General features: G+C 37.4%; 2 non-coding genes across 2 annotated transcripts; both read right to left on the bottom strand.

The window, feature by feature from the left end:
* Positions 1-695: 695 nt before the first annotated feature.
* Trnat-cgu lies at positions 696-767 on the bottom strand. Its single transcript has one exon. It is a non-coding gene; the product is annotated as a tRNA-Thr (tRNA).
* A 326-nt stretch (positions 768-1,093) lies between these two features.
* Trnat-cgu lies at positions 1,094-1,165 on the bottom strand. The gene has a single exon. It is a non-coding gene; the product is annotated as a tRNA-Thr (tRNA).
* Between the last annotated feature and the right edge of the window lie 9,453 nt (positions 1,166-10,618).

Genomic DNA, 10,618 nt, shown 5'->3' with positions numbered 1-10,618 from the left:
GGTTAAGCTGTTTCAACTGATTTATTCGCATGCTTGAATTTATTTTTATTTTCCACTTTAATGGCGTCACAAGCATTTGCCTTAATTTCGCTCCCAACATCCGCAAACAAATGTCATTGCGTGTGTACCTCACGCACTCACACGCACACATACACCCACACACACAGAGACACATGGACATTAGCACGGGTCAGCTATGTATATGTATTAGTTTTTACGAGCCGAGCGCCCGCATCACTTACCATACACACGTATACTATACATACATACATACATACATATACATATGCTACACTCCAAAACAGAACGTACAACTCTTATTTGCCGTTAGTTTTAAAGGCTCGAACGTGCGCCCATGTATATGTATGAGTCGGAATGTGTGTGCATATATGTGTATGTGGGTCGTAAAATAACAGTAGAGGCAAATAATTGCGCATGAGAGCTATTTATGCCTCCGACACAATTAGGTTTCTTCAGAGCGCCACTTGATGATTCCCCTGAATTGGCGCCAAAACATGTTTTTCTCCTTATTTGTTTCCCCCTAACATAAAGTTTTTGCGTCGTTGAATTTCCTGAAACTGAGTTCAGCGAACAAAAAACAAACTTTAACTTCTGACAACATATAAATATTATTTTTAAAAAACTTTTTCCATTAAATTATATTTAAAATACAAAAAAAAACTTCCTATTCATGATGCCTCCTGTGAGGGTTGAACTCACGGCCTTTGGTTTACGAGACCAACGCTCTACCACTGAGCTAAAGAGGCGTCGAGAAGAGCGCTGCCAAATGACCTATACAAAGTGCAAAGCAAGACAGCACGATTGTGATAAGTGAAAACGAGATGGAGACAGTTCATATTAAAGACAGCTGAGCATGCTGTGAAGATCGCATCTCCATTAATACATGTTGAGCATAGTCATGCGCAGTTGTTATAACGGAATATGTTTTGTTAGAAGATAGGTACACACCATTTGGTACAAAAAATATGGTTAACACTTTAAAAATAGAATATTGCAGAAAATTATTATTTTATAAACTTTATTCAAATACGCATTAGCATTTAATTAAATTTAAAAAGTTATAATTGTCAACTGCCTCCTGTGAGGGTTGAACTCACGGCCTTTGGTTTACGAGACCAACGCTCTACCACTGAGCTAAAGAGGCGATGCGTTGAGCGCAGCACAATGACGAATACAAAACAACACAGTGAGCGCCCTGTGTTCTGAGAGAACGAACGAGTACAGAACTAAGTCAATGAAATGAGTGTGCGCATTGCTAACCGATTTGCTCAATGCTGAACGCGTAAGAGAAAAGCGTGCTCTACATTTATATGCCTACACATACATACATTAATAGGTATATGTATACACTATATACATTTATGGGCGAAAAAAATTAAATAAACAAATAGTGCATGAAAACTGTGTAGAGAAAGGGCCTGGTTGTGATAAGAGCTTATCACGATTGTGTACGGGCAGAACTATTAAACAACTTTGTAGATGTATCACAGACTTGTTAATTGACAATAAAAATGTTTTAATGATTGAAAAAGAGTAAAGTAATTTTTTATGTATTGTGTTTGTCCAGCAGTGGAACTATGTAAGTACTGTAAATTTTTCACTAGAAATCTCGGCGACTCTAACGCACTCTGGAAGCAGTTTATCTTACTCTAATTGAATATATCTATCTCATTCAGTGCTGTAGCATTTCTTTGCACAGTGGCCTTGGCTTTGTTTCTACTTTACCACCATGACAAATTCAGTTGTCCGACAACACAATTGTTTGAGCGACATGAATGATGGCAGTCAACGATGTCTGTTCTCTGTTGTTGGGACAAGGAACAGGAGTAGTGTCAGGGGCAGCCGCAGGGACAGAGGCAGGGACAGGGACAGGGACAGGGACAGGAGTAAGGGCTGGGCAAACAGATGTATGAGATATGTGAGTGACAATTCTATTAGTTGCAAATTGAACGCGCAACACAGTTACCGACTGAGTGAGTGAGTGAGAGTGACACGCTAACGAGCTATTAGCACCCGCTAACTAACTGGCTCATCCCGCCCCCCTTTCGCACAAGACAAAATCAACATGCTAATTAGCTATGTGGTACTGAAGTCTGTGTGTACCTACTGTACTCATGCTTAGACTAAGTATTTTTAGTATTTTCTAACACTATGAGCAAATTACATTTCATGCCGGTTTCCCTGGGAGCTTCATTTGTAGGCGTGAGTTATGGATGGAGATTGGGAATATATGAATAAATGGGCTTATCAGAAATGATAAGTAATATGAGTAGTGTAATAAATAATATTTTGCATAAGCTAATTAATGGGGATACGCTCAATTTGAGTATATGGGGTATAGCTAATGAGTATATTGGAGAATATTCGTACCCAATTCGTTTCACTCGGCAATCCATTTTCTACACTGAAGCATAGAAAATTTGTGCTAAAAACTATAAAATAAAAAAATAAATTTTTCGTCATTTCAATTAAGTTTTATATAGAAATTAACTTCTTGAACATCCCTCGCATAGTGTGCAGCATTTGAGCTTTGGTTCTTTTAGCTAATGAGCTCAAGATAAAAGTCACATGTTCATTGATTTAGTCGACTTTAGCATTGATAAATGAAGGTATTCCCAAATATATACACATAAACACATAAACTCATATATACATACACATATATGCATATATCTGTATATTTGTTATCTAAAAGCCAAATCTTTAGTTCAATAAGTCAATTAATCGTAGACTCTGACAGCTGTTTTTCCTTTGTCTTTTCTACTTCTTCCTTCATCAATTAATTATTCCCTTGGGCCTTGGTTGCCTTAGTATTAATTTGTGTACCTCTATACCCAGCAAAACTAGGCAGCACTAAGAGTTTAATTTATTTACCTTTTCTTTCTTTATTTAAGTCTACTTTGCTAACGATTTCTACAGAATACTTTTCCCACCCCCACCCCTCAACAATTTTCTTATCCAAATAGACAACAAATCGCTCAACGTTGCCCATTGCACCCATTAAAGCTTACGATTTGCAATATAAGTGTCGACTTTTGATATTTATTTAGCTAGGTAAATTGCTAATTAAACAATAGAAACAATTAAAGTCTAGCAAAATAAATAAAGCAATAATAAATGAAGAAATTTAATGAGATATCATAGAGATTGTTTCTATACATATATAATTTCAATGGAAGTCAAGAACAGATGAGAATTCTCGAAATAATGAAATAAAATTTAAAATAATTACATTATTCACGAGTCAAATTTCGTTGTGTCTGTCAAAGTCGAAAAATTGAAATTTTTGATTTTATAATTTTTGTTTGTATTTCATTAATGTCATTCAAAAGTAGCTTAAGTTTGAAGAGCTCTTCATTTATGTGTATATATAGTATACACACACATTTACAAAGGGTTCGGGGTACAAAAAAAAAAAAAAAAAAAAGATAAAAGACGGCATGACAAAGGCAACAATGGAAACCACTCCGAAAACTCAACTGAGTGGCTGTTCGCTTTGTTTTAGCACTAAGCGGCTTTCGTTTGTTACAACAAAAACTGAGGGAGAAGCGGAGAGAAAATAGCAAATAAAGGATGCAGAACATTTAACAGAGGAAGGACGCACTGAATGCCGCAGTAAATTAAAAAATAAGTGCATCAAAAAATATAAAGGGAAAGCAAACAAATCACAAATAGACGCGCTGCTCGCCGAGCGGGTCACTAAGTCATTCACTGATTCACTCACTCATTCATTCAGTGATTCACTCATTCACTCCCCTCACACAATGCCCATTCAGATTCCTACATATATATTCATTTGTGCTTCTGCATTTGAGTAATGAAATTAGCATCTATTTATGCTCGCTCAAGGGAGTTTTGCGTGTATATTGGCTTGGTGCAATGTCTGTCTTGGTATTACCTCCCATTAAAGGTAAGCCAACTGATTTAGTATACCAAATGTACTAAAGATGTTACGATCTTCAAGCACGATCTGTTCAAGAGCTAAGATGTCAGTCTAAATAGCTGAACGAACGAGTATTGGGCAGTCAGCTACTGCTCGACGTCCACGTTTTTTACTTGTTTCATGTCGACTTTTGTCGCCCCCAACAAGTGAGCAGCATAAAAAGCACAAAGGACGCACACAACAATAACATCAACAACAAACAGTTAGGCACAAAGACCCAACACACACATAGAGAGAGAGAGAGAGAGAGAGAGAGAGAGAGAGAGAGAGAGAGAGAGAACCAGAATGACAGAGGTAGAACCATACAAACCATATGTGGATGTGGAGGCCAGGACATGGACATGGACACGGACATGGATGTGGATGTGGACATGGGCACAGTAGGCACCAGCACCTTGCAAATGGCAAAATGGCACACCTATTGTCTACTTTGTGTGCCTGTCAGCCAGCGAGGGAACTAATTTGTAATTGTCTGATCCTTAGCAAAGTATAATAGAATAGATGGGAGCTCTAAAAAAATATTGTATGTGAATTCGAATAAAAATATAAGATACTGAGTAAGACTATAAGAGAATAAGAGTCTCTGCTATTAGAGTATGAAGTATGAATATGAGAGCATAAGATTATAAGAGTTTAAGGGTACAAGAGTATATGTGTAGAAGACTAAAAGAGTATAAGGATCCAAGGGTATATGAGTATAGGACTAACAGAGTATACGAAATTACAACTGTGAGACTTCATTAGAATAAAAGTATAAGGGTCTAAAATAGTTAGAAGAGACAATCAACTGAGTAAACGACTCAGTATAAGAGTAAGTATAAAAATATAAGAATCAAATGTAAAACGACTTAGAAATATCAGACCAACAAAGTACAAGAGTATGTATAAGTAAATGTGTAAAGCCACTTATAATATAAGACTATCATTAATATAAGAGTATGTATCAGAAAATGTGTAAGACCACTTAAAAATAAGAGAAAGTATAAGAATAACTAAAACTATGAGTCTGAATGTCAGAGTAAACAAAATTGACTTTAAGAATATTAATAGCATAAGTCTTGGCGGTAAATATGAGCTTCAGCACTTCGCTTAACTGTAATTTGTTTCAGAACTGCTCATCCATTAAGTAGATATAAGACTTTTGTAATTGAAGCATGAATGGTATGAATATTCTCCCAAAGTAAATGTAATTTACAAGCAATTCGCTGTTTGGCTGACGCAGAGTGCGGTAGCATCATTTCGGGCACTAAAAGACTCAGACTCCTCTGCATCCGACTTGTTGTCTTCTCGACTCTCAGAGGCTAGCTATAAACTCTTATACCTGCCCCAACAGCTGCAACAACCAGCCGATGGCGGCTGAATTATAGCCAGTGGAAAGTTTTTCATGTTAATATTCATACTAACGACGATGATAAAGATTAAGTTGACTGCTCAGCTGTATATATGTATGTGTATATATATAGATATACTTTTATATGTATATATACGAGTGTGCATATGGTATACGAAACGATGCCTGTCCGCTAACAAATGCCGCAAGGACATGGTCATAAATATTAGCGTCGATGCCTGGCTACTGGCAAAGAGTGAGTGAGTGTGTGTGTGTGTGTGAGTGTGTGAGCATGCTTTATAGCACATCAACAATATACGCACACACACACGCCATCCATTGGCAATATTATGAACCTATTGTTGGCAGCGGAAGGAAGAAGAAGCAGCAACAGGAGCATAGGCGCTGGCAGGGGAGTGCGCGGAGGGTCTGTGTGAGCCTGTACACTTTGTTAGCTTGATAACAAATGGCAGGTCTAATAAATTCGATTAACTGCAAGCGACACGCTCATACGCACACATACATACACACACACTCACACACACACGCACACACGCACACATGTGGAGCATAATTAATTGTCCTTCACGGAGGCTAACCACATTAAAGGTTTTTATATTATTATAAAACTAAGTATTTCTGTAAACAAAACAATTTAAGACAATCGCACGGGCTCCAAAGGCAAAAAGGCAAATATCAAAGAAACGTTTTTAAAGATGGCGGAAAAACGGGACAAAAATGGCGGCGGATGCGGAAATCGTGCGCGTTTAATCTAATCGGCATAAAGAGAAGAAACAAAAAAAAAAAAACGTTTTGGAACGGGCAAATTAATGACACGGATCAGGGGAGGGGGTAGGATTGTGAGTGAAGCGAGAGGGAGCAACGGCCCCAACGGGAACTGGCGGAGGCAGACAACGGAGCTTCGATTGTAAATTGTCATGGGGCACAGGAAAATGAAAAGCAGCCACGAAGTTAGCAAAGCAGAACAATTCAAGAGCGAATCGGGAAATCAAAGACCGGCACACACACACAGAACACACACACACATACAAGTGAGCACACACACTCACTGTCTCATCCACCCACACTTGGGAAAGTTTCTAAACTTATAAATGAAAATGCATAAATTTTAAATTTTCCCAAATGAAATGTTTTTGTAGCTGCTTTAACGGTATTTTGGCGCAAGCAAATACGAATAAATTCTGGGGGGTTAAAACAAAAACAAGCTACTAAAATACGTACACTTCCTCGCACACACATACACACCCCACGCCTGAAAAACATGTGTGGGCGGGGCCAAAGTTAATTTACCTTTACGGCTACAAAGTGCGAACCTTTTTGATTCATGCAAAATTTACGTCCTTTGAATTTGCATCAAAAATTTATAATCATAATCATAATTTTAATGAAAAAAGTTATGATAATCATTATCATGGTTATTGTTAACATCCTGATTGTCATTATAAATCTACTTATCATTATAATGTAATATATAATATCAATATATAATATCGTGATTGTCATTGTCATTGTCATTGTCATTGTCATTGTCATTGTCATTGTTATTGTCATTGTCATTGTCATTGTCATTGTCATTGTCATTGTCATTGTCATTGTCATTGTCATTGTCATTGTCATTGTCATTGTCATTGTCATTGTCATTGTCATTGTCATTGTCATTGTCATTGTCATTGTCATTGTCATTGTCATTGTCATTGTCATTGTCATTGTCATTGTCATTGTCATTGTCATTGTCATTGTCATTGTCATTGTCATTGTCATTGTCATTGTCATTGTCATTGTCATTGTCATTGTCATTGTCATTGTCATTGTCATTGTCATTGTCATTGTCATTGTCATTGTCATTGTCATTGTCATTGTCATTGTCATTGTCATTGTCATTGTCATTGTCATTGTCATTGTCATTGTCATTGTCATTGTCATTGTCATTGTCATTGTCATTGTCATTGTCATTGTCATTGTCATTGTCATTGTCATTGTCATTGTCATTGTCATTGTCATTGTCATTGTCATTGTCATTGTCATTGTCATTGTCATTGTCATTGTCATTGTCATTGTCATTGTCATTGTCATTGTCACTGTCATTGTCATTGTCATTGTCATTGTCATTGTCATTGTCATTGTCATTGTCATTGTCATTGTCATTGTCATTGTCATTGTCATTGTCATTGTCATTGTCATTGTCATTGTCATTGTCATTGTCATTGTCATTGTCATTGTCATTGTCATTGTCATTGTCATTGTCATTGTCATTTTCATTGTCATTGTCATTGTCATTGTCATTGTCATTGTCATTGCCATTGTCATTGTCATTGTCATTGTCATTGTCATTGTCGTTGGCATTGTCATTGTCATTGTCATTGTCATTGTTATTGTTACCTCTACTTTTGCTTTCGTTTGCATATAAAATATCTTTTCACAAGCCAAAGTCCATTCGACCTCTTCGTTTGCTTCCATTTTCTCTGATAACTCATTCATAAGGTTTCAATACGCTCTCTGTCAATTGCATAGCAAACTTTTTAGCTTGGAGAGTTTCCAAATGGGATTTTCTTGGCACTCGCATCAGCCCCTTTCACCTGCTCCGCCCAACGAGCTAGAAGCCATAGACGTCCAACTGCTGGAAATGCTGCTGGCAGCAGCTGCTGAATTGCATTGGACAATTGTTGAGCATCTAATTTATTCTATTGTCAGAATTTTTCCATACCACATTTCACTAAATTTGAATCCTTTTTTGCATGGCTCGGCTTATGGCGTGTGTATACAAGGCACTAAAACTGCCAGCTAGTTTTAGCCATAATGCAATTAAAATGCCAATTTCCATGCAAACACGTGTACAACACATGGAAAATTAATTTTAGCCATGTTCGATAGAAATTAAATTAAAACTCGATGTAATTCGAATTTCAGCGTGTGCGCAAATAGTTCGCAGGGAAATTAATTAAATTTTATTGTTTTTAATGGGAAAACAAACTGAAAAACAAATGGAATTCGTTGAATTGAATTGAAGCTGCAGCAGCCATATCATGTTGCTATAGATTATTCATAGAATCTCTGGCAAAGAGATAAAGAAAGATAAACGGATGGGGGACAGAAACAAACGCACAAATACGCAGAACAATATCTTGTTTGCTGTTGATTCTGATTGAATACATATATCTACTTAAAGGACTCAGTCAAGCATCCCTCAACCTGTTACGTATGCACATTTCCCAACTTGCTTATATTCAATATATTCAGTCCATAATAACCCGAGCTGACTTCCTCTGTTTGTCTAAGCCAACTGCAGTGATATTAAAGTAAAATAATACTGGAGCGCAAGAGGCTTGCTCCAATGTCAAAATCGATAAGAGCATTTTGGGAAGGGTTTCCGGTACAGGAAACAAAAATAACAAGAATAATCGTTTCTCAATACGATTTCAGCTAACGATAAAGGTAAAAGGGGATATTTTGTTAGCATAAATTCGCCGTGAAGCGTAGAAATTTATGAAATTTAAGAACGCACGAGATATGTCAGATATGGCAAATAAATCATCCAATGCTTGCCGAACGAGAGGGAAAGAGACGCAATCAGATGCGGATGCCCTGATGCTGTGCCACCTGCTGCCGCAATATACATTTTAATGCTTTTCCCCACGAGGGCAAAGGCGCCGCGAGACTTTCACCTGTCAGACTAGAGACGACATAATTAGGGCACAGCCAAACACAGCGAAATTTAAAGAATTTATCTTATTAAGTTATCGATATATATGTATGTATGTACACATATATAGATGTGTTCGCTGGGTCATTTCCATACTGCCCCCGAAAACGTTGCATGGGCATTGGAAGGCGTTGATGGCAAATCAATAAATAGAGACGCAGCGCGACGCCTGCTCAAGGTAACCATCCCGCTGCATGACCTTTAAATATCCTTTCACATTGGCCCCAGCCTCCCTCCCTCTCGTGCAGCTCGTCGAATTTTCTAAAATGACTCGCATTAGGTATAAAAAAAAAATGTGTAAGGCTTCGCTTATGGCTCTTATGGCTCGCCTATGGCAGGGCCTCTCTCTCGGGCCCCTCTCTCTTTCCCACTTTCTCACACTCTCTCCCACTCTCTAGGTCACCTCAACTTTTTATAGCTCTGCGAAACGCATATAGCAATTCGAAAGGGTAACAAAGTGTTGGGGGAGGCCTCTGCATCGACCCCATAGCACTTTTATTTTAATACGCGCGCACTGGAATTGTAGAGAGTATATTGGTTTTGAGGCTTGAGGTTTTGCTTAGGAATTTTGAAATTTTAAATAAAAATATATATAGGCTAGAAAACTACTTTATTTTGATATATACTACTGGAGATACTGGAGAATTAAGAGCGCTTTTATACTTCATAAAGACTAACAGTTGAATGTATATTCGATTCCTCATACACCACTCTGTATATTTCTATCCGTTCCTCAGTGTCTCTGTGTGTGCATTCCTGTCCATCCATTCCTCCATCCATCCCTGTCCTGTCATTCCTCTTCGTTCATTCCTAAATTCTAAAAGAATTTAATTTTAAGTATATGAATATGCTTTCTCAACTTTGTTTTGAATTATTGATTACTTTTGTTGATGTACTTAAAATCAGGAAAATTTAAAAGTGAGGTTTTCATTTCCAAGAAAATATTCCTATTTAGAGGGTATTTCATATGAAAAGCGCAGCGCATATTTTCGGGTTGAAACTGCTGACTGGATATATGGATATGCTTTTATAATATTCTATCGTATATCTTCCAAGGTAAGAAAGCTAGAATCTCAAATTGTTATTGGATTATCATTAAATCAACTCTACATGTGAATAAAAATTCAACCATCCATTGTGAGCGAGTATTATGCAGTCAGTTGGGCACATCTTTGTTCGTGCTGAATTTTACATTTTAGATTTAATGACAGCAGCATTAAATCGATAAACTGATTGAGCCCCTGAGATTTGCATTGCTTTGAATTTACTTACATTGTGCATGACAATTTTTTGTGATAGCGAAATCTGTTTGATGCTTCCATGCCAATCTCAAGACATTTCCCGGATTGGCCTCCAATTGGCTTCTCTCTGGTGACGGCGGGCCCCGCTATCCCAGCTCTAATCTATATTATGTACATAAAAGTCCTATCGGCACATTAATTAGAAATTCAAAAGTCATTTCAGTTGCTCATGGCGGAAGACAAACGAACGCGCCCCGCCCACAAGTGGAATAATAATATTTTCATGACTCTTAAGTGCCGTCGTCAGTGTCCGCAGACTGAAATATTAAAATATATTTTTGAATTTTAATTGTTTTTTTTCT

This window comes from Drosophila mojavensis, unplaced genomic scaffold (genome assembly GCF_018153725.1).
Source record: "Drosophila mojavensis isolate 15081-1352.22 unplaced genomic scaffold, ASM1815372v1 contig_231, whole genome shotgun sequence".
Taxonomy (NCBI): Eukaryota; Metazoa; Arthropoda; class Insecta; order Diptera; family Drosophilidae; genus Drosophila; species Drosophila mojavensis.
The sequence above is the reverse complement of the archived record's forward strand: the minus strand, read 5'-3'. Positions and strand labels throughout refer to the sequence as shown.